Source organism: Pithys albifrons, chromosome 9 (genome assembly GCF_047495875.1).
Source record: "Pithys albifrons albifrons isolate INPA30051 chromosome 9, PitAlb_v1, whole genome shotgun sequence".
Taxonomy (NCBI): Eukaryota; Metazoa; Chordata; class Aves; order Passeriformes; family Thamnophilidae; genus Pithys; species Pithys albifrons.
The window spans coordinates 34,944,579-34,969,111 of record NC_092466.1 but is presented as its reverse complement, the minus strand read 5'-3'; the positions used below and the strand labels follow the sequence as shown (position 1 = coordinate 34,969,111).

The following is a 24,533-nucleotide window of genomic DNA, read 5'->3' as shown; positions in this document are numbered from 1 at the left end:
TCCATTATATTTTTGTGCAGCACTACATTAAGCTCTACTGAGCACCAGAGAAAGACATGCAGTAATTAACTTCACTTGTCAACATTTAGATATGGACATATCCCATCCTGCTAAAATGAGAAATGTGACATTTCCTTTGTCACCTGTTATGTCAAGGACTGTGCACTAAGCAGGATTAAATTATGCCATTTTTGCCCAAAGTAACATCATTATTACAGCCACAGGGATTCACAGAGGGAATCCATTCTCCAAAGGATTTTTCTGTGAAAATTATGTTAAGCATTTCAAAATTATCTATAATACATGGGTGTTTAGAACAAACTTCCATGCCTGGGTACCAGATCTGAATGGGAGAGCTCCAGCAGAGCTCAGTAGTAATACCTGATAAATCCCTTCTGCTTGTTTATCAGGGAAGTGTTTTTATTATGCAAACATCATGCAAAAGACTTGAAAAAAAAAAGCCTGATAATATTTGTCCTTTGCTTTCCCCCAAATCCTGGGGCCACACCAGTGTAGGAGGTTCTGGGAGCAGGAGGAGCTGATCCATGAGGTTCATATCCACAGCATCCTCAAGGCTGAAATCACCTGCAACATTCCTGCCTGTGCCAGGCTTTTTATTTACAGCTGCTGCAGGAAGGCTGGACAGGGACAAGAGAACACAGAAATCTCTGCCTGAGAACCCCAAACTGCAGCTGGAGGAGCCAGTTCCATCAATAACCAGGAAGAAAAGGGAGGGATGTGAACAGCTGTGACTCAGGTTCTGTCGCATCAGTGGCTCCATCACTCAGGAGTTTGGATCCATCTGTTCCCATCAGTGGGAAGTGGCTCAGTGTGGCCCCTCATGGCTCTTTATTGTCACACACAGCTGTTCCTCCTCTGGTCACAGTAACAACCCCAACCTATGCCAGCTATAAAATATATACACCAAAAGAAGAAAAACACTCTCCAGCCAGCAATTGTGGCCTCACCATTCAGCCCACATGAATTTCCAGGAAAGCACATAAAGCAAAGTGTCTGAAATAGCTTCCCTGCTTCCAAGGTGCTGCAAAAATCATCCTCCTCCCATGCAGCTCTTCTGGCTACTACAAAACCCTCCTGGAACCTGGATGAGGTTGCAATTTCCAGCCCCCTGCAGAGCCCTGACAGGTCCTGCAGTGCTGAGTCAGCCCTCCAAGTGCTCTCAGGGCAGCCTTGGTTTGGTGAGGACACCCCTCAGAGCTGCCTCCCAGCCTGACCCTGCTCCTCTGCCCAACAGCTTCATGTCTTCCAGGAGTTCTCCCCCATCACAACATCCTCAGGCCGCCCAACCTGCCACCAAACACCTCCAAAAAGGTGGAGGCCTCTGAAGAGGAAGTCAAATCAAAAAGATCTAGGATAGCACAGGTGTCCTGAGCACAGGGTTCAAATGAGCAGGAAAATAGCCCACAAAAAAGCAGCAGCTTAGCTGGTCAAAGTGTTACAGCCAAGGCATCCCCAGCACTGCTCAGACTGGGATTCTCCAGGATTTTAAGCTTTAAATACCACTTGGTCCCTACAGAGAATCCCAACATGGTTTAGGTTGGGAGGGACCTTAAAGCTCATCTGAATCCAACCAGAGCGTGTGGGAAAACTCAACTCAAATCATCAATACCTACAACCCTGGTGCCTCTTTAAAGTACACAAGGAGAAGCATGAGAGGTAACACCAACCTGGAAAAAACCAAACAAGTCTAAATGTGTATCAAGAACAGCGTGGCCAGCAGGCCCAGGGCAGTGACCCTTCCCCTGGACTCTGCCTTGGGGAGGCCACACCTTGAGTGTTGTGTTCAGTTCTGGGCCCCTCAGTTGAGGCAAGAGATTGAGGGGCTGGAGCGGGGCCAGAGAAGAGCAAGGAGGCTGGAGAAGGGACTGGATGTGGCACTGAGTGTCCTCTTAAACACCTCCAGGGACAGAGAATCCAACATGTCTTGATCCAACCCCACTGTGATCACCAGCCCATGGCACGGAGTTGATGATCTCAGAGATCTCTTCCAACCCAACTCAGAAGAGAAGAACAACAAGGCTGGAGAAGGGACTGGAGCACAAGTGCTGTGGGGAGAGGCTGAGGGAGCTGGGGGTGTTCAGCCTGGAGAAGAGGAGGCTCAGAGGTGACCTCAGCACTGTCTGGAACTCCCTGAAGGGAAGTTCTGTCCAGGTGGGGGTTGGTCTCTTCTCCCAGGCACTCAGCAATAGGACAAGGGGGCACGATGGGCTCAAGCTCTGCCAGGGGAGGTTTAGGTTGGATATCAGGAAGAAATTCTTTGCAGAGAGAGTGCTCAGGCATTGGAATGGGCTGCCCAGAGAGGGGGTGGGCTCCCCATCCCTGGAGGTTTTTCAACTGAGCTTGGCCGTGGCACTGAGTGCCATGATCTGGTAAAGGGACTGGAGTTGGACCAAGGGTTGGACTTGATGATCTCGGAGGTCTTTTCCAACTCAATCCATTCTATGATTCTACGAAATAATGTCTTGGGTGTAAATTCCCCCTCCTGCTCTCACTGTTTATGGCCTCCAGCAGAAGTGATGCAGCCATAAGAACTCCCTCATCACCTGCTCAGCCCTCAGTACACTGAATATCTTGAAAAGAACATACATATTGCCAGAGTGGCTCTCACTGTGTGACAGTCAAACAAACCAGTCTCAGAATGTGACTGCCCAGAGGAAGGGAAGAGGAACCAGGCACTGCTGCAGCCAAGCTAGAAAAGCCAGTTTTCTCTTTCATTTTATTATTTCCTCATTGAAGAATGCAGACATTTAAATTGTTTTGAGTGATCTCACGTCAAACATGGGGAAGGGGAATCACTTGACTGGCAACACCCAGAGTGCTGCAACCCAAGATGGTTTCCTGGAAAACTCCAATTACTTTCTCCTCTTTGGCTGACTGTATTGAAAAAAATGTGGGGTTTGGACAGTCCTGCAGAGGGACAGACTATCACCTGCCTTCTCTGTTCTTGGCAGCCCTCTCAGGTAGTGTTACAGCCTGGAGAGAGACAGTTATGGGAACAATTCCCCCAAATCTGCCTGCAAAGTGAACACTTTGAACAAAAGCTTTCACTTGGTCACATACCCAGTGAGTTCCCCAGCCAGGCAGGAAAGCACAAGCTGAGATTGGGCTGAGCAGGCCCTAAATGGAGGCAGCTAATCAGTGTAAACTCATTTTCCCAGCCATGGAAAGGCCCCAGCAGTGTCAGAGCTCTGACCACTGCACCCACCATCCACCTCATCCTCAGCCCTAAGCTGCACTCAGGGAGAAATGGGATTAGAAGGTTCAGTCAGTGCATTAATAACAGTGTATTAATCACCCTGTGGGTCTCAATGCTGCACCACTCTGATGAGAGGCTCATTCTACACCTCTCACCAACTTGGCTGCTTGAGGAGACCATGCTGAGAACTTTAAAAAACAATTCCATGATAATTCCATGACAATTCCAGGCTCAGAAATGTTCCAACAGAGTTAAAACTCTCAGCAGAAAAGCCAGAGGCATGAGCTGAAGGGAACAGACTGGTCTCTGTATCGACCTGGCTCAGAAATGCCACAACCATTTCCCTCATCAGCAGACAATGAAAACCTATAAAATCACATCTCACCCATAATAATTCATATCCCTTTTTCTATTACTGCTCAAAAAGTTATCACTGCATAGCACTTACTCATTGATAACCTCAAACAAATACAGATTAAAGCCACTTTCTGGACAAATCCCATCTGCTTCCTCCCAAACTGTTTTTCAGTCCCTCTTCCCAATAAACAGGAGGGTGTATTCAATGCAGTCCAAACCCTTCCAAATATAATTTTTCAAGCTGTTCTCAAAGCACACTCTCAGCTCACACCTTTGATGAGACTTTAGGACCAGCACATAGAGAACAGGTAGTTTCTTTTTGCCTGTTACACTTTATATAAAGAGCCCCAGAAGTTCCTTGCCACGAACAGACACTGCAACTTGAATCAGTGATGAGATTCAACACCCCTTAACATATGCCCAGGAACTGGAATCTTCACTCTCCAAGATTCCAGGGTTTTACTTTGACACTGGCAGACAAAAAAAAAAATCACAAAGATGAAAATGATAAAATATGGAAGATACGAACGAAAAGGTGCCAGCAGAGAACAAGTAACACAGAGGGGGTGGAAGGGAAGTGGTGAAGAACCTCATTAGTCAGGCAAGAGTTTAATTAAAGTGTGGTAAGAACAGCACTGCCAAATTCCAAAATGAAATCAGTTTTGAGCTGGGGGTTCACAGCCCCAGAACCAGGCAAGGCAAGGGAAGGTTTAGTGCAGGGGCTTCGAAACAGAGGAAATGGAAAAGTTGAGTCAAGAAACAACCAAATCCAACAGAATAGCACAAAATCCTTCCTTTTATTCAGCACTGGGAACATGAGGGATAATTCCACCAAAGATGTTCAACAAGACTTTTGTGTTTCCAGGTTTATACACTTAGTTACAGCTGAAACCCCTCCCCAAAGTTAAGCAGGATATTTTGGGTGATTGAACAGCTCTAATGGGCTGCTCTTTTCTCTGCAGCTCTATATTTCCTTTTAATTAAACAATGTTACAGCTTCAGGCCTCAACCTAGACAGGTTTTCTGATTTATTTCTTAGAGTTTGGCCTTTAATCTAAACAAAATTTTGGTTTATTTCTTAAAGTTCAGCTCACAGGGTTAAACTCCCCTCTGTCTAAAGCTCTGCAAGGTTAAGATTAACTGACAGACTAAGGTACAAGCTAAAATCAAAAATTAATATCAAATACAAAGTTAGTACAGTTCTGATTAAAAATTAATAAAGACCATTATGATTGTATGAAGAAGGGATAAAATCCTTTTCTTGAGGGGTGCCTGAATCATCATTCAGCATGGAGAGCCCACTGCACCATCCCCTCCATCTCCTGCCCCCTCCAGGAGCCACAGCCAAGACTCAGCCAGACTCCCCTGGGGCTGCCCAGCAAAATCTCAGGACACAAACTGTCCTAAGGGGATTCTATTGGCATAAAAAAGGTGCAGGAATTACCAGGAGAGCTGCACAGCACCAGGGGCAGTTAATGTCAGGTCTCTGTAGAGTTTTCAAAGCACACCTGGACAAGGTCCTGAGCAACCTGAAGCCAGACCTGCTCTGAGAGGTTCCCTCCAGGAAAAACTGCCCAACAACTGCTCAGGTTTGCTGCTGATTGACAATCACAGGGAAAACCTGCAAGAGTTGGGCTTCCTCCAGCTTGAACACTGACTAAGCCATGATAAGTCTCATTTAAAACATCTCAACTTCCTCCTAGATGATCTAATTCTCCACTCTGAAAGTTCCTAATGTAAAACTCCCCCAGGGTGTCCTCAGACACCAACACATTGCAAGCAAAATCACCCCCCATCCTGGAACACAAATTCCAACCCATCAGGTGTCATTAGTTCATCATTTCTTTGCCCATCAGAAGATGAGCCCCAGCTGAACATCCTAACTGGGTGCAATTCCACCCCCAGAAGGCCCCAACTCGATGCAATTGGCCCCAGCTCGATGCAATTCCACCCCAGAGGGCCCCCACCGGCTGCCATCCCACCCCCCGGGGCCTCCCCGCCGGCTGCCATCCCGCCCCGGAGGGCCCCCCCGCCGGCTGCCATCCCGCCCCGGAGGGCCCCCCCGCCGGCTGCCATCCCGCCCCACGGGGCCCCCCCCCGCCGGCTGCCATCCCGCCCCACGGGGCCCCCCCCGCCGGCTGCCATCCCGCCCCACGGGGCCCCCCCCGCCGGCTGCCATCCCGCCCCACGGGGCCCCCCCACCGGCTGCCATCCCGCCCCACGGGGCCCCCCCACCGGCTGCCATCCCACCCCAGAAGTTGCCTCTGGTAACTTTTCAAACCACAATACCACCCACTGACACTTGGATTTGTCCCAGGGCCTTTTAACCTTTCAATCACCTGTCTGCCCATTTTACTTCAGTTTTTGTTCCCCCAACACTCAGCTGGTCACACTGGCACTAAAACCTCCCCCCATCCCTCAGCTGTCCTGCCCCCTGCTCAGGCACAGCTTCCAGCTGGGCAAAAGGAGGAAAAGAAACCCCATAACTTCAGGAATTTTGTCACCAGAAAAGCAGCTTGAAACTTTTCATAAAGCCTTGCCCAAAACATTTGCCAGTGACAGTTGTTTAGACTTTGTCTCTAGGGAGAGCCAGATATTCCTGCCCACACAGTTTCCTTCAGAAGGTGATCACAGAATTTTAATACTGACCTATTTGTCAGCTTGGATAAAACTGACTTTATAAACAAGGAGGAATTTTTTTACCACCATACCCAGCAGATTATCACACACAATCCAAGAGCAGACAGACTTGTGTGCCTTCACCTTTATTTACTTTATCCAACCACTCCCAAAGCTTTTCTTTGTCCCTTCCCCTGCCAGTACAAAAGGCTCGTTGTGATCTAAGCACACACACACACAAATAAGACACCAAGTTGGTTTTAAAGCTTCCACAGGTTTTCTGCTGCATTAGAGATTTTTTTCATGGAGTTATTGCTGACATATAAATAAAAGGTACCAAAAACATCCACATCAGAGTTTTCAACTCTGAGGTGACCCCTTTGAGGTCTGGGGAAAGGCTGGAGGAGAAAAAGCTCACAAGGCAAACCCACCACTTCTCCTTTCTCTACACAAAGTTTATTTCTCTCACAACACACCCCGAGCTCTGGCCCAGCACGTGTTGGGGACCTCCAACACCAGACCATCACAACACAACACATTAAGCAATAGGGAAGCTAATTCCAGCAGAATCCCCAAACCCTCTGGGCAGAAATAACAAGAATTACTCACCTCACACCCTGTGCTGAGGAGAGGAGAAGCTGGGAATGCTCTCCCAGCCTTTTGGCTGTGCTCAGGCCCTGCCCCTCCTCAGGCTGCAGCACCCCCAGGTGTTCCTCATGAACCCAATGGGCACAGAGCCATCCCCAGCCCCTGGGCCAGGTGGGATCCATCCCCCCAACCTCTGCCCAGCTGGGGTTGTTCTAAGCACCAGCAAAGCTGCTGGGGGGGCAGAACCCCCTCCATTTGGAGAGACACAAGGAACACACTGGGCTCCAACTTTGGTACTTGCTTTTTAAAACCAATTCCCTCGATGTGGGCTGAGAGAGCTGGGGTTGTACAGCATGGAAAAGAAGAGGCTCCAGGGAGACCTGAGAGCCCCTTCCAGTGCCCAAAGGGGGTTTATTAAAAAAGAGAGAGAGAGAGACATTTTACATTAGCATGGAGTGACAGGACACAGGGAATGGCTTCCCACTGGGATATTGGGAAGAAATTCCTTACTCGGAGGGTGGGCAGGCCCTGGCACAGGTGCCCAGAGAAGCTGTGGCTGCCCCATCCCTGGAAGTGTCCAAGGCCAGGCTGGACAGGGCTTGGAGCACCCTGGGCTGGTGGGAGGTGTCCCTGCCCATGGCAGGGGGTGGAATGTGATGAGCTTTAAGGTCCCTTCCAACCCAAACCATTCTGGGATTCTATGGTACATTAGCAAAGTTCTTAATTGGTTTAATCTCTCCCCTAACACTTGGTGGAGTTTGCCCTAAAACACTGAGCCTTGGTAGGAAAAGCTTTGCTTGGCATTGCAAGGAGAAAACACCCAGCTCAGAGCTGCAAAGCAGCACCCAGACTGGGAGCAGCACAAACTCCCCTCCCCGGAGGTGCTGGGAAAGAGGGATGGCTTCCCCAGCCAGCTCTGTCCTTCAAACCTCCTGCTCCTTCCTGAAGCACACACAAAGTGCCTCCTTTCTGCAGCAGCATCTCCCTGGCATCCCTGCCCTGCATACCAATCAAGCTCTCCCCCTGGTGCTCTGGCAGCACAGAGAGGCTTCCCAAAGCCTGGGAATGCTCCCAGTCTGTGGGAAATGGGGATTATTTTGTGTGGCCACACTGTATCATCAGTGTAAGGGAACCCAACAGTCTGTTAGGTACTGTGTATCTGCACAAAGTGAATGTACCACTAATTACATTTCTTGCCATTTAGTGGTATTGAACTACAACCCATTTCTGCTTATTCCTTGCAAGCCACAGGAGCTGCACGAGGACAACTCTGTGTGCTCATCCCACAGGCAGGGCTCAGGGATGCTCACACCCCACTGCTTTGGGATAAACCCCTCTCTGTGCAGCTCACACCTGCAACACAAAACACCCCAGGAACTTTCCAGATGGGAACAAACATCTATAGAATCATAGAATGGATTGGGTTGGAAAAGACCTCCGAGATCATCAAGTCCAACCCTTGATCCAACCCCACTGTGATCGCCAGCCCAGGGCACTCTGTGCCCTGGGCTGGCGATCACAGTGGGGTTGGATCAAGATGTGGATTCTCACTCAGTGCCACATCCATAGACTCACAGAATCACAGAAGGGATTGGGTTGGAAAAGACCTCTGAGATCATCAAGTCCAACCCTTGGTCCAGCCCATGGAGTGCCCTGGGCTGGTGATCACAGTAGGGTTGGATCAAGACATGGTGGATTCTCACTCAGTGTCACATCCATAGAATTACAGAATCATAGAATGGACTGAGTTGGAAAAGCCCTCCGAGATCATCAAGTCCAACCCTTGGTCCAACTCCAGTCCCTTTACCAGATCATGGCACTCAGTGCCACGGCCAAGCTCACCTTAAAAACCTCCAGGGATGGGGAATCCACCCCCTCTCTGGGCAGCCCATTCCAATGCCTGAACACTCTCTCTGCAAAGAAGTTCTTTCTGCTCTCCAACTTCAATTTCCCCTGGCAGAGCTTGAGCCCATCGTGCCCCCTTGTCCTATTGCTGAGTGCCTGGGAGAAGAGACCAACCCCCACCTGGCCAGAACTTCCCTCCAGTTTAATGTCAGAGGTCAAATATTGTCCAAGAAGTCCAAGCAGCATTCCCACCCCGGGAAGGGACTCAAAGGTCACCATTCAAAGGGCAGTAATTCTTAGAAACTAAATATTTACTTAGAGAAAACCTGAGAGAATCCCCACAGCAGCCTCAGCCTTCCCTGAAAAGCTCTTTTTGCAGCCAGACAAGGGAGGATTCAGAGGTAAATCATTTCCTTGCACAGCAACTGCAGAAATCCCTTCCTTGCAGGCCTGTCTGTGGGAAGGGAGTTACCCCAGGATCACCCTGCCCTCCTCCAACCCAAACATTAACTCTTCCCACAGCAAACAGATGCCACTCACAGCATCCAACAACTGCAGCCACAAAACTGGTGAAGTTTGCACAGCCCCACCCCTGCAGCTCCATGAGGGAAACAGTTCTCTGCCAAAAAACGCTTTCAAAGAAACCAAAGAGAAGGCAAAATAACTCATGGTGGCCCCAAAATTCAGAAAAATACAAGTAATTTTGCACTTGCTTGACTGCAGAAACAGCAAAATGTAAAGGAATTGCATCTAATCTTCCCACTGTGCCAGGAAGGGTGGGACATTTAATCTCACCTGAATTTGGCAAATTACAGGAAAGCCAGAAATATTTGATGCTGAAGGTCTGCTCAGTTCCCTGCCAGGGATTTGTGGACAGTCCTGATGGAATATCCATTTAAATCTGTATCACAGCACTCTGCCAGATTACTGTTTCACTGACAGTAATCCCAGATTATTTTTCTAAACTGGGATAATCTTCACATAAGCACAGTGAGAGCAGATGTTTGGAAATCAGCACCTTCAAGGCTGGCTTCCAAAAACCAGTTTCAACCCATTCTGAGTGAAAAATTCCCCCAGAACTTTCAGGCTCCCCCAAAACTCCCCTGTAGGGCTTTAATTCTTAGAGTGGATGGAGCAATTCTGTCCTAAAATTATCATCAGTCAAAGGTCTCAATAAGATAATTCACCCAACTGTGCTCTAAAATATGGTGATTATTTCTTCTTTGCTGCTTCACCTGCATTCTTTTGCTTTTTTTTTTTTGCTAATTATTGCTCAAAAAATCATTTGTGGGAATGTCAGGCTGTGCAAAGACAGATTATGGTTTGTGCTGGATTAAGGAGACCTTTCACCCCCCTGGGCTGGGGTTTGTGCCCCAGAAACTCCACTTGGTGGAAGACACAAGAAGAGGAGAGCACAGGGAGAGGTGCAAGGAAGAATTATTTCCCACTGGGGGGTCTGGAGTGTCAAATCAGCACATTCCATAACATTAATCTTGCCAGCCACTGGTGCTGAGCCCTCTCAGCAAGGCAGGAATTGGGCACAGTCAGCAGCTCTTCCAGGAGGCACAACATCCTGGGAACACCAGAGGAGGAGAGAGGGGAAGGGGGATGATGCACAAGGTGGGATTGCAGCTCCTCAGAAGACACAGCAGAGCCCACCAGTGGCTCAGGGGCCTGTTGCAGAGATCCAAAGGCAATTTGCATTTAAGTAGCAGCTTAAAATGGAAAAAAAACAAAACAAAACAAAAAAAAAACCCAAACAAACAAAAAAACAACACCAAGCCCATCTGCAACAGCTAATTTTGTTCCATGGCATCCAGGGAGATTCCTTGTGTCAGGATGGATGAGCAGGGACTGCAACACCCCAGGGAGGAGTCCTGGACTCCACACTGGAACACAAAAAGCCACTGCTAATATTCAAATTGCCCAGAGCTCAGCGTGAAGGTGTCTCTGACAAAGCACTGCCCCAGGAGTTGGGATTTACAGCTGAGGAACTCGGGATGTTCCAACATCAAGAAAGAAACCAACAGCTTCAGCATCGAAGTGTCACGTGGTTTATTCCTCTTCATTATTCTAAATTCTACCTGAGTGCTACTTAAAAGCTGCTCTGTAAAGGAAATACTTTATGAACACCAGCTAGAGCTGTGAAAAAGCAGATCATTTGTCAGTGCCAGTCACAAAGGAGAACATTCCCATCTCCTCTCCACTGTGTACAACCTCTGAGCATCACAGCTCAGGGCTAATTACTGTGGAGAGGGAAGGAAAATTAATGGCTGTGGGTAGAAAGGAAACAAGTGTCTAGTCAGAGCGTGGTTATTTTTTCTCTGATCAGATTATTTACCTGGAAAAGCCACATCACAATTAGAGCTGCAAACAGCAATTACAGCTGCTAAAAAGTTAAGACTCTTCATTAAGGTGGTGCTTCTTCAGTCTGTTGTGAAAAAGTGCAACTAATAGCCCCAAAATCACATGGTGGTCTTGTTGTCACAGGAAGGATGAGGGGGGAAACCCCATGGAAAGGTAAAAAGCACAGAGGGGGGGAAAAAAAGGTGTTTATCATGATATTATACTGTTAAGAAAGGAGGGGAAAGTAACCTTGCAGGAAAGCACCAAAAGGACCAAAGGATGAGCAAACGCAGCATCTTTGCACCAAAGTTACCAGAACACAAATCAGGAACACAGAAGTCACTGAAGTGCTTTGATGTGCCATCAAATTCCTGCAGCAGTTACAATAATAATGATGGATGGCAGAGTGGGATGGGAGCAGATGACAACAGTTCAACTGAATCCTATTTTGCATCTCCTTTCTTCCCACTCCCATTATCTTTGATTGTCTGCCTGGAACTCTCCTTACCCTTTAGTTTGGGAAATAACCAACTTCCCAGTGAGTCAGGGAGATTCATTTACACGGATCAGCAAGTCATGGAGTTGGGTCTCAACACCCCACAAACTCAAACCTCATTAACCCATTTCAAAAACATGAAATTATACTTACAATGTCCTTTCAGCTGGGGTGACACTCTTCAGATCTACAAGGAATTATGTGGATACTTTTCACAGCGAGAGCTGGAAGGGTTTTGCATTCAGGTGATACACAATAAATGAAAATTTCTCTCCCCAGGAGTGGCAAGAAGGATTTCCAGGGCTCATGTTTATGCACGAGCTCTTCCTGCATCTCAAACAGTCCAGAGCAGGAGTTGAGGAACTCAGCAAAACACCAGGGCAGGAGGAGGAAGATACAGTAAGAGCAGCAACAAAAAATATGGCTTTTAGTAGCTTTTGTTATTTATTTATGTATTTATTTAACTATTTTATTCATTATTTATTCATTCTCTTTTGTTATTTTATTCTCTTTTAGTTACATTTCCTCAGACAACAAGCCTGAGGTTGATGGGAAAAGCCTCCCATAACTCAGAGATCACAACTGACAATTAATATCAAGGTTCAGGCAGCACAGAGATGAACTCAGAGCTGGAGGATTGTAAACACAACCCTCAAAATGCAAGTTCTAATCACTTCAGATTAAATAAATTTCATGCTTATCCCTTCCAAGTTGCTCATTAGCAGGTGAGTATAACTGTGTTTAAGAAAGTGTTCCAGAAAATGGGTTTTTTTAAGGCAAATCCTGGCCAAAATAACTCCTTTAAAAGTATTTTAAACTACTCCATTCTCATAAAAGTCAAAAAAAGGGAAATAATTAGAGAACTAAATTAGCCCAACTTAACAACAGGACTCAGGGGATACTGGTTAGTATTATAAAAATGGAAAGCATGGCAATAAAAGGTTGAAAACTTTGTTATTATTTTTATTTATTTTCTTTAGGAATGCTGGAGGGAGGCAGAATAACAGAGCTGGGATGAAGAGAAATTACCAGAAACAGCCAGAGGGGATTTCTGGGGAGTGTTCAGTGCAAAGGAGGTGAGGGCTGACTCCTCTTTACCCAAGGAAATTGGGTACAGCCTGAGGACTGGCCAGGGGTTCCAGCACCCCCAGACTCCCACCCTGCAGGGTCTCCACATCCTCTGAGGTGGCTCAAGAATCCAGCTTTTCCCATGTGCCTGCAAGCCACGTATTTGCCACATTGCCAAGGCTGTCAGAAAGCCTGGGAGTGTTTGTGAGTCAGAGTCCTGCCTGGAGCATCGTCAGGAGCCCAGCAGGGCTCGGAGGTGCCACCAAACCCGGGTGACAATGGAGATGCTCCCATGGTTTGCTCGTGCAGAGCTGATCCCACCTGGTGTGGGATCCACACAAATTATGTAAATACTGCCCTGCAAAGTGCTGTGGTGCTTGGACATTGTCATTCCAAGAACAAACAGCCCTCCTCAGCACACTCTTATATAAAATGTCAGGCTAATCATAGCAATTCAGCTCGGTGAGTGTTGCCAAAACTCCTAAATGGGAGCAAAAACGGGGCTAAGAGGGATGAGGATGAGTCAGTCACGCACCTTCCTCCCTTCCAAAGGGCAGAGGAAGAAATTAATTCCCTCTGACTGACCACAACAACAAACAAACAAGTCCTGGGGAGAAGAAAGAGTGCTTGCTTTAAATCCCCAAAGCTCCAGGTCTGGGTGTTCCTGCTCTTCCTCCCCACTGAAACAACACAGGGGACAACCTTGAGCAGTAGGACTGTAGGAAACCAGAGTGGTTTTTTCCAGACCAAGACAAAAAAAGCCCAAATCTCTCCTCGGAGCCACCAAGAGCAGTTTGTACTTCCCTGCTCGCCCACGAAGTAGGTCATGCAAAGAGCAGCTCCCCCGAAGTCCCTGCCCCAGATCCAGAGCCTGGGGATCCACACACAGAGCCAGGGAGAGGAGGGCATCCTGCAGCACATGAGATGTGCCACTCACTGCACACAGGGAGGCACAACCAGCACAGGAAAACTGAATGGAGACAGGGACAGGCAGCAGGGACAACCCAGGCACTCAGCAATAGGACAAGGGGGCACGATGGGCTCAAGCTCTGCCAGGGAAAATTGAAGTTGGAGAGCAGAAAGAAATTCTTTGCAGAGAGAGTGCTCAGGCATTGGAATGGGCTGCCCAGAGAGGAGGTGGATTCCCCATCCCTGAAGGTTTTTAAACTGAGCTTGGCCGTGGCACTGAGTGCCATGATCTGGTAAAGGGCCTGGAGTTGGACCAAGGGTTGGACTTGATGATCTCGGAGGTCTTTTCCAACCCAATCCATTCTATGATTCTATGAACCCACCTCTGGAGAGAGAGAGAGAAAAAACAACTTCTGTTCAAAATGCTGTTTACAAAGCTCATTTCACAAGGGCCTGGTGTGTGGCATTACTGCTTTTCTCAAATTCTTACTTCCTTGCCAGCTCAAAAGGCTGCCCAGTGTCACATCCTGCCCTGCTCAATAACGAGGGGCAATGCTTTGGGGAACTGTTTGCTTAGAATTACTCTCTTAAGCATGAAATGCCAAAAGGAAATATGGAAATGGTCACTCCCACACACAGGAGTGACTGGCTGATTCCAAACTGGGATTTGTTTCCGGGGAGCGCGTGTGCAAATCTGAGTCACATTCTCTATCTTGGGACAAAAACACTCCTCAATCAGAATTAATCTCAGACACCATCACTCCATTCAGCTCTGCAGGCAGGGAAAGCTTTTTGGCTTCAAACCAAGGCTCTGTTTCTTTGTTACTTAGCAATGGGAGTCACCAAGCCAAGCCAAGCCACTCCATTCCCAGCACACAGAATCATAGAATGGATTGGGTTGGAAAAGACCTCCAAGATCATCAAGTCCAACCCTTGGTCCAACTCCAGTCCCTTTACCAGATCATGGCACTCAGTGCCACGGCCAAGCTCACCTTAAAAACCTCCAGGGATGGGGAATCCACCCCCTCTCTGGGCAGCCCATTCCAATGCCTGAGCACTCTCTCTGCAAAGAAGTTTTTTCTGCTCTCCAACTTCAATTTCCCCTGGCAGAGCTTGAGCCCATCGTGCCCCCTTGTCCTATTGCTGAGTGCCTGGGAGAAGAGACCAACCCCCACCTGGCCAGAACTTCCCTTCAGGCAGTTCCAGACAGTGCTGAGGTCACCTCTGAGCCTCCTCTTCTCCAGGCTGAACACCCCCAGCTCCCTCAGCCTCTCCCCACAGCACTTGTGCTCCAGTCCCTTCTCCAGCCTCGTTGCTCTTCTCTGGCCCCGCTCCAGCCCCTCAATCTCTTTCCTGAATTTAATGTTTTTCTTTAATTCAGAGGGGAGTATTTGGAGCTGGTTCCATCACCAGCAAAACTCTTTCTGCTTGAGACAGACCAGATTTGCTTCTCCTGAATCCCTTACACTCAAGTCCAAGGGGGGGATCCTGCTCTGCTTTTAAACACAACACCCCCAAGCTCGGGGGAGACCACACAGCTCTGTGCTGGTGCAATTATCCAATCCAATAAATATTTAGACAATGGAATGTGTGTTCTCAGTGCCTCAGGAAGAGTCCCCTGAGCTCAGGAATGGCCCTGCAGCCAGCACAGCTCCCTGGGGAACCCTCCCCAGACATGCCAGGCTCCAGCATCCCACCAAACACTCACCTCTGCCTCTCCCCCTCCGCAGGAAGCCAAGAGGATTTCCCAAGTCACGTGGTAAATTAGAGCATTTTCACTCCAAAAAAGGAAGCACATTTTCCCCCCACTCCTCGGGGAATCTCTGCACTTTTTCAGCTCCCTGTTATTTCAGGGAGAGACTCACTCTCTCTGCCAGCCTTCCCTCCCAGCTCTCCCCCACACAGCAATCTGTGCCATGTTTCGGACAGGTTTCCAATTAATTTAAATTACTATTAAAAGGTTGCTGCTGCTTTGGATATTGACCCTGTCTGAGTTTAGTCTAGGAGCAGAACACACCAACAGGACGTGGTTTATCAAATTATTCTCAGTGTTCAGCATGAACAAGGACAGAGCAATAACCACACAGGAAAACTGTACATAAACCCCAGCATCCAGACCCCAGTCACTGCTTTCTGACACACTCCTTGAAAAAATCCTGCCTCCCTCTTGTGCTATCTTGGGCAGCCCGTTTTTCTCTTAAAATCTTCATTTGTCATTTCTGGAGTTACTTTGCCAGGCAGAAAATTCAGTGACTTAAATCCAAATATTTAAGAAAAAGGACACGTCTAAATTACGAGGATGTATTTTTAAAAAATGGTTCAAGTGGAATGAATAACTCCAATTCCTTCTACAAAAATGTGACACAACTAATTCCCTTCATTTCCAGGCAGACCTTGGAACCCACTGTTCTTCACTACATTTCACAACCTGCACCCTGGACAATGAACAGCCATTTGCTGTTCCTTCTAGGGCTTGGGAATCACAGAGCACAGCATCATGAAAAGCAATTTTTGGCAGAAGAAAAGAAGGTTTAAGACAATTAACAAGAGGGTCTGTGGTATGTAAGTCATGTGAGAGGTGAGTGCTGAGATCACAGACTGGTTTGGGTTGGGAAGGACCTTAAAGATCCTTTAATTCCAAGCCCCTGCCATGGGCAGGGACACCCTCCCCTATCCCAGGCTGCTCCAGAACTACATTCAAGGAGCACATTTTTCCTGAGCAGCTCCAAGGTGTGGTAATAACTGAGGTGAGCTCATCCAAACTCCTCTGGGGCTTAAGGAAATGGCATTCCTTGGAACAGGGTAAAACAGGGGAAGCTCTGCCTGGCTCGGGGCTTTTCAGGGTGACACATAACAGGGAAAACATGGAATAACTCCAGCCTTTGGATAACAGAAGGAGCAGCAACCCACATGCCTTGGGACCTGCATGATCAACACAGCTGCAGTTGTCACCATAGCACTGTTCCAAAATCCTCTCAAAACACCAACATGTTCCACAAATCTTTGTTCCTAAACCCTGTAAAGCTTCCCAGGCTACGACCTCAGAGTGAACTGTTCATTCCCAGCAGGCTGCAGGACAGAACACAAGGCTGACAATCCCCCAGAGCAGTTTCTTATGCTGGTTGCTCCCTGATAGATCTTCCCAAGTTACTTATCCAAGGGAAATTTGAGTTTTAATTATTCCAACAAGCAGTTTCAGAGAGTGAGTTTCCACACTGCACAGCATCCTCCTTCCTCCTGGGGAAGGCCACCATAAATTGCCAAAACGAGCTCTGAATTTCCTAATTCTTTAAGAGCTGCCAAGAATCCACAAGAAGACAGTGGACATGCTTCGTATTCCACACGAGCCATTAGTGATACCCCACAGGCTGGTCCTGCTGGAAACTAATTCCACATCACACTCAAGTGCCACATATTTTCATCTTCATTAAAATGACATCTCATTCTGATGACCAATTGGGACTTTAATAACAGGAAGGAAACCCTTGGCCAAATCTGTAATAGAAAAAGGACGAGTCGTTTTCTCTCCATCATTAAATACTCAAGGACAAAAGAGCCCTCAAAGGCAGATCACTGCAGTTTGCCCTCAGTCCTGAAATGGGAGGAAATCCACAGCAGCAATGCCACAGGTGGTGTCTCACCCCAAGAGCACTTCAGACACCAGGAGTGTTCCCTCGTGGCGGGCACAGAGGGCACAGTTTCATCCAGCCAAATTTATCCAGGGCAGTTCCTCACTCCACACCAGGGCACCGGGGACAGAAAGCAGCAGCTGGGATGGTGGGGAGAGGGACCACCAGCTCATCCTGAAATAAGTGAATAATTAAAAATGGATGGATGGATGGATGGATGGATGGATGGATGGATGGATGGATGGATGGATGGATGGATGGATGGGTGGATGGGTGGATGGGTGGGTGGGTGGGTGGGTGGGTGGACGGACGGATGGACGGACGGACGGACAGACGGACGGATGGACAGACGGACGGATGGATAGACGGACGGATGGATAGACGGACGGATGGATGGATGGACGGATGGATGGATGGACGGATGGATAGACGGATGGATGGATAGACGGATGGATGGATGGATAGACGGATGGATGGATGGGTAGACGGATGGATGGATAGACGGATGGATAGACGGATGGATGGGTGGATGGGTGGGTGGATGGGTGGGTGGATGGGTGGGTGGATGAGTGGGTGGATGAGTGGGTGGATGAGTGGGTGGATGAGTGGACGGACGGATGGACAGACGGACGGATGGACAGACGGACGGATGGACAGACGGACGGACGGATGGATGGATAGACGGACGGATGGATGGATGGATAGACGGATGGATGGATAGACGGATGGATGGATAGACGGATGGATGGATGGATGGATGGATGGATGGATGGATGGATGGATGGATGGACGGACGGATGGATAGATGGACAGATAGACGGATGGACAGACAGACAGACAAACCGCCTCCCCCGAAATGTAAAACATTTTCTGCATTTCCACTGAGCTACAAATTGGAGACTAATTTAGATTACAGATTTGTGTCGACTCAATTTATTTTATAGAATGGCAAAGTGGTGACTCATAGCAGAAATCTGAAACGAAGTCATAAAAGTTGTGTTTCCCCCTCCAGACTGGGTGGGACCCAACCTCACACACGGTTTCATCTTTAAGATGAGTCTTAAAACAGCTTTAGAAAATTAACAACTTTTTTCTTTTTGTCTCTTCCTTTTTGGGGCTTGACTGTGGTCAGGAGAGCTCTCCCCACCCTGTCTGAGCACAGCTGGGGCCACTCCCCATGTGTTAAAAAGAGCTGCCCTGAAATTTTTGTGTTAATTACTAGATCAGCTTTACCATGACTGCAACTTCCTTTCCCATCACAGACCCAAATACAAAGTCTTGATTAGTCCCGTAGAATAAATTATAAATAAAAAGGTGGTGTCATCAAATAACTGCCAAAAACCCCCAAACCAACATCCTGTCCTCACTGCTCCTCTTCCACATAAAGAGAGCCTTGAAAGTGGTTCTCTGGTTTGCTACCAAAATGAGGACAATCAAGAGAATATTTTAGCCACTTTCATACACCAAAAATATTTTGCTGGTCATCCACTTGAAGTTTTAGTTTGTGCAAAAAAAAATTATAAAATCACAACACAATTAAGCAAAAAAGCACAACATCTTCAACTTAGCAGTGCTCTGCATTGCTCTGCAACCAGATAAGGGCAGATTCCCTCCTCTCATTTGAAGTAAAAATGTTGAAAAAGTCTTCTTTCCTCCTGAACCTTTCAAAACAGCCTTGAGCCACAGCCTTCCCTGCGGCAATAACTCTGGTGGGAGGCAGCAGACCTGGCTCAGCCTCACATTTTAATCCATTTATGCAGCACTGGAGGGGGCAAGTGGCAATGACAGCTACAAGAAATCATTATTTTTTGCCACCCTATGCCAGGGTGAAGTGAGCAAGGAGTGAGGGGGACAGCAAGGGCACATGTGTGGGATGAGGTGAGAGAAGAAGCAGGAGAAAGGAGAGGGTTGGTGGAGGGATCATATCATCTCTTCCTTGGGGCTCCCACAGCTTCATGAACGCTCTGCTGGGGTGGGATTTCCCTGTGCTGCAGTTCAAGCCACATCCCACCTTCACTTCCCAAATGCCAGCAGCTGCATCCCTTCCTGGTGCATCCTGGTGCTCCTCTGGATGTCCCAGCATGGGAAACGCTGGAAGTGCAGCCAAAGATCCAGTGAGAGTCATTGTTTTATGCCCCTTCAAACCACTGAAGTGCCACCAGCTCCTCAAGCTTCTCATCATTCCTTTGCAAACCACAACCAGCAGCGTGCAAGGTCAGGGAAACAGCAGCTCAGTTAATTAAAGCAGCCTGACAGTTTCCAACCTCAGCCAAAACACACCCCAAAGCCTCCCAGGTCTCACCATCCTTGCAGCCACTCTGTGCCACCACCTGAGTTTGGGGAGTCTCAGGCTTCACCTGGCAAAGCAATTGACTTCCAGAGATGGGCAATAAACTGTTGCTTGTGACAGCAAGGGGGGTGGTCACAGGGGGACAGCACCAGGGAAATTATGGCCACACTCCTGGGCAGCAGCTCCTCTGGAAGGTGATGCTGCATTGGTTTCAGCACAGGGAAAAAAATACACCAAGCACACACTGTATGCTGAATAAGGGGGAGCTTCAGCAGGATGTCCCCTGCATCCTCCTCCAGAGGCTTCTCCATCCCCTGAATCCTCCTCCCGAGGTTTCTCCATCCCCTGCATCCTCCTCCCGAGGCTTCTCCCCTCCCCTGCATCCTCCTCCCGAGGTTTCTCCATCCCCTGCATTCTCCTCCCGAGGTTTCTCCATCCCCTGCATCCTCCTCCCACAGTTTCTCCATCCCCTGCATCCTCCTCCCACAGTTTCTCCATCCCCTGCATCCTCCTCCTGAGGTTTCTCCCATCCCCTGTATCCTCCTTCCGAGGTTTCTCCATCCCCTGCATCCTCCTCCCGAGGTTTCTCCCATCCCCTGCATCCTTCTCCTGAGGTTTCTCCATCCCCTGCATCCTCCTCCTGAGGTTTCTCCCATCCCCTGCATCCTCCTGCCAGGGTTTCTCCCATCTCCTGCATCCTCCTCCCGAGGTTTTTCCATCCCCTGCATCCTCCTCCCGAGGTTTCTCCATCCCCTGTATCCTCCTCCCGAGGTTTCTCCATCCCCTGCATCCTCCTCCCACAGTTTCTCCATCCCCTGCATCCTCCTCCCACAGTTTCTCCATCCCCTGCATCCTCCTCCTGAGGTTTCTCCCATCCCCTGTATCCTCTTTCCGAGGTTTCTCCATCCCCTGCATCCTCCTCCCAAGGTTTCTCCCATCCCCTGCATCCTTCTCCTGAGGTTTCTCCATCCCCTGCATCCTCCTCCTGAGGTTTCTCCCATCCCCTGCATCCTCCTGCCAGGGTTTCTCCCATCTCCTGCATCCTCCTCCCGAGGTTTTTCCATCCCCTGCATCCTCCTCCCGAGGTTTCTCCATCCCCTGCATCCTCCTCCCAAGGCTTCTCCATCCCCTGCATCCTCCTCCCGAGGTTTCTCCATCCCCTGCATCCTCCTCCCGAGGTTTCTCCCATCCCACGACACCTTCCCTTGGCACAGAGCAAGATCTTTGCAGGACACACTCTGTGCTGCATCCTTAGCACAGGGCTGCCTGCACCAAAATCCTGCCCAGCCTGGAGCATGGATGGACACAGGGAACCTGGTCCCCATCTGGAGCAGAGAGAAACACCTGCAGGTTGTCCAATCCCTACTTGAAATCTGCCTGCAGTTCTTCCTTCTGAGCCTTGGAAGTCACCAGGACTCATTCCAGAACTGCCAGAATTCACTCCCACAGGAATGCCACGTACAGCCAAACCCTTGACTGGATTTTTTGATAGATTTGAACCATCCAATTCCACTCCAGTCCAACATAACCACTGGCCACACACACCAGGAAATGCAGGAACAGGAGACTAATCTTTGTAGGAAGAAATCCATGAGGATTAGGCACTCAACACACAAAAGAGGAGCATTCTATTTAAGTCCTTTGTCCAGCACCACAGATTTGAAGGAGGTTTATAGCTTGCTTCCTTGTGAACCTTTTTCCCACAGGACCTCACCCACCCAAGCTCTCACCTTGGGCAGCTGACCCTCAACACCTACACCCCCCAGAACAAGCAGGAGACAAAGAAAGGGCTTCTTTTGTTTCATAAGGAAGTTTCCTATGAGGAACATCCATTTAATTCTCATTTTTTGCCATAGGAAAGGAAACCACACACAGTGCTTTCATTCCACCTCATCTCATCAGCTCGCTCCCACCAGCAGGAGTTACCTCGGCACAATGAACCAGATTTCCCCTTCACCTGTGGCCTCCCAGCTGGTCACCAGAGCTCCACAGCTCCCTCCAAACAGGGAGCACACACAGCAACAGCTTAAAGCAAACACCAACACTCCTGATGTTCCACTCTAGGAACTACTCCACCCTACTCATCCCCAAATCTGTGCCCATCCACACATTCCTCTCCCAGACAACTCCAGCACTTTCTCCACTGCAAACACGCCTGGGAACTCTCCACTCCTGCAAGGCTTCTCCCACTCTCACATAGATGTAACTGAACTGGGAGAGGGAAAAGAGGTGCAGCCTCTGACAGTTCTGCTCCAAGTCCTTTTATTCAGCTCAGTCATTTTCTTCCAACCCCATGGATGCTCCAGTCCCTCTCCCTGCATGGTTAGGCCTCCTCCCCTTGCACTGCCCTCCTGCAACACCATCACTGTTTCAGAGGGGAAATTCACAAACAGAAATAATGAACAATTCCTACTGTTTGCTTATCCCTACTTAGAGATCCATGAAGGAACATTCAGGGTTTGTGCATCCTCCTCCCCTGTCTCTCACCCCCTGTGATACTGTGGGGACAGAACGTGAAGACTCACGGTCTTATCCCTGATCCCACCTCTCCATGCTGAGCTTTCCCAACTCCCTCAGGTTCCAAAACTCCTGAGCAAGCTGTGAATGCTTCATTGAAGCCCCACGACTCCCAGTATTACTGCACTCCCACCTGACCCCTCATAAACCAAAGATTTGTTCCAGAGCCTGGGTCCCCTCACCCTCTCTCCTGTTTGATGTTATCCCAACCTCCTTCTTTACACTTCATCCATCTGGAGGGGGTTTTGGTTTGTTTTAAAGCACTGTCTTCTCACAGTAATCTGGTCTATTGGCCCAGTTTCTTCCAGTGTAATTTATATCCCTTTTGAAAGAACTCACCCATAAGACCATTTAGCATTTCCAATCTGTTTGAAGAAAGCCCATTTAATTTATCACCCCTGTTAGAAACCAGCCATCCTGAGAAGTACCCAAGTGGAATTTACAGTACTAAAAACAACACTGCACAGACATATACCTGATATAATCACTCTATTAATTACACCTATATTATACAAACTCTTCTTGCCTCTTTCCTAAAACAATCCATAGACTCAGGAAGCTTATACAGCTCAGTCCTATAACAGAAAAGGATCAATTCTTTATCAGCCATAAATGATTGATGGGAGTCTGACCTGTCCTAAGCACTTCCAGCAGCGAAGACTGAACAGCTTTCCCAGGAAATAATTCAGCATTTCACTACTCTTACTGCCAGCAGGGATTCCCAGCACCCACCAAACCACTCTCCTCACACTGCAAACCCCTTATTTCTCCTACCCAACACAGACTTGTCTGGTTTTCTGCTTCCTCTTTGCAGCAAACCTCCTTTCGATTATCTCTTTATTCTGAAGAGCTCCAATTCCTGTAATTTCCCCTTGGAGATCATTTATTCCAGGATTCAGCAGCTCTCTGGTCTCTGCTCTCCCTCCCAGTGGTCTGCACGGTTTCTCAAGTGCAGTGTGATGGAAAGGATAACTCATCTTTGCTGTGAGGAGATAAATAGGCACACTACAGCCCAAAGGAGCTGCCAGGATACTGCATCCCAACCCACTCCCTTGTTTCATGGGGATTCAACACCTGTGAACAACCTCCCTGCTGCAAAGACCCCAAATACTGATGACTGCAACACCACGGGCAGCCAAGAGGCAGCTGCCAAAACCCACACAGACACCAGAGCCAGGAGAGCTTTCTAATCACCAGCCCACGGGACACAAGCAGAATTCCCTCCTTCCCCAAGCTCCCAAAGGAGATGGTTTGGCAGCACAGCCTCAGGGAGCCCAAACCTCAGTCACGTCCACTCAGTGGCAGCAGCAGCAAAGTATCCCCGGGAAACAGGAGAGATTTGGGGGGGAGGGTTAATGATTTTTTATTTTTAAATGTTCTCACACATTTACTGCTACACTTTGCCCGAGGTGTGAATCCAAGCATGAACTCGAGTCCCTGTTAAATTAATCGCAAAGGTCAGCTTAAATTTAGACGAGTATAAATTATTTGCCGGCCGGAGTGACAAAGGAGACAACTGAAATGATAATTAGGGACGCTGAAGAGGCTGTTCCACACCTGAGCGGGGCCCGGGGTGGTGATTTTAACCCTGAAATCGGCGCTGCACAAGTGTCAAACCTCACACGTGGGAAGGACCGCACCGCAAACCGGGGATGGAGACACCGGTACCGGCGGGACCTCCGGCATCATCATCCCAGCGCTGCCAGAACCCACCGGCTCCCCCGGGGAACAGCTCGGGGGACCCAGCGCTGTGTGTGCGGTCCCGGGGGAGCTCCCGACCGCTCCACCCCCCGGTTAACACGCAATGCCGGTGGCTCCGCGGAGTTTCCCGATGGCTCGTTCGGAGCAAAACAAGCGAGCGACAGGTGCGCCCCTCGGGCGGCAGCTGCTCCAGAGCGGCGATGGAAGAGCCCGGGGCTAAAGCCAAAGGGATCCCACGGCTCCACAGTGTCCCCGTAGTTTATAAAGAAAAGGGGAAAAAAAAACAAACAAAACCCCTCCCGGTATTTTTAGCAAATCTTTCGAGCTCCAGAACGCAACCCGCTGCCTCCGCCGTTCTTTCCGCCCGTAAATCCGTGCGCTGCCAGTCTCGGTTTCCCCAGGCAAACCCGTGGAGAGCGAACGGAGCCCGGCGGGCTCTGCCCTGCTCCCGCCGCTTTCCCAATCCCACCGGGAATTGGGGAGTCCCCCGAGCGCCTCTGCCCTGGCTGACCTTGATGGGGGCGGCAACAACGGGGGAAGCCGCGGGAGCCGGGGCTGAGCGGCGGGGCCGGGACTGCTCGCGGGGCTGCTCCCGGTGTGTCCCCCGCGGTCCCGGTACCGCTGCCGGGGCTGCTCCCGGTGCACCCTCCAGTCCGGGAGCCGCTCCCCGTACCGCTCCCGCGGGGCTGCTCCTGGTACCCCTCCCGGTACCGCTCCGGGGCTGCTCCGGGTACCGCTCCCGGGGTCGCTGCCGGTGCGTCCCCCAGGTCTTAGTGCGCTCCCTCAGTCCCGAGGCCGCTCCCGGTACCCCTTCCCGGTGCCTACCGCACCCGGGGCCGCTGCTAGTCCCGCTCCCGGTCCCGCCGCCGGTACAGATACCGGTCCCACTCCCGGTGCGCCCCCCGGTCCCGATCCCGCTGCCGGTACAGATTCCGGTCCCCCCCGGTCCCG

At 49.4% G+C, this 24,533-nt stretch overlaps 1 protein-coding gene across 1 annotated transcript in view; it reads right to left on the bottom strand.

Annotated features, from left to right (window-relative positions):
- The window catches only part of MCU (mitochondrial calcium uniporter), an 87,504-nt gene that overhangs the window by 62,506 nt on the left and 465 nt on the right, over positions 1-24,533 (bottom strand). The gene's annotated exons all lie outside the window — the stretch shown is intronic.